Here is a 470-nt window from a genome sequence, read left to right as displayed (position 1 = left end):
AAAGTACAAAAAGATTTATAGTTTATTTCGTTTTTTTTCCTCGTTTGGGTGGGACATACCCACAAAAGGGGAAAAAGTGAATACAATATACCAGTATGCATGAAAAACCCAAATTTACTTTGACGTGCTGAATATCAAATTTCATGAAAAAATTTTTAGCAGGATATATTTCAGTCAGCTGTTTATTAACCTGTCTATTTGGTTTTTCCCCGAGTTGTTTTCCCCGATGTTTTCCCCCACACTTGGTTTCCTCTTAACATTCAATTCTGTTTTCGGCTGTAACCATGTTTCAAATACTTGATTTTTTTATGTAGTATTTTTTTGGCTTAAACCCCGTCTTTTTAAAGTAATTTTATATTTCTTTTTTACTTTTTTTTCCCCCTTTTCCCAAAATATATATGCCCCCTCATTATCTAATTGACCTTTTACAATTTTACACAAAAAACCCCCCAAAAATAGATGACGCGCGG

Source organism: Penaeus monodon, chromosome 25 (genome assembly GCF_015228065.2).
Source record: "Penaeus monodon isolate SGIC_2016 chromosome 25, NSTDA_Pmon_1, whole genome shotgun sequence".
Classification (NCBI taxonomy): domain Eukaryota; kingdom Metazoa; phylum Arthropoda; class Malacostraca; order Decapoda; family Penaeidae; genus Penaeus; species Penaeus monodon.
Note: the sequence above shows the minus strand (reverse complement) of the source record.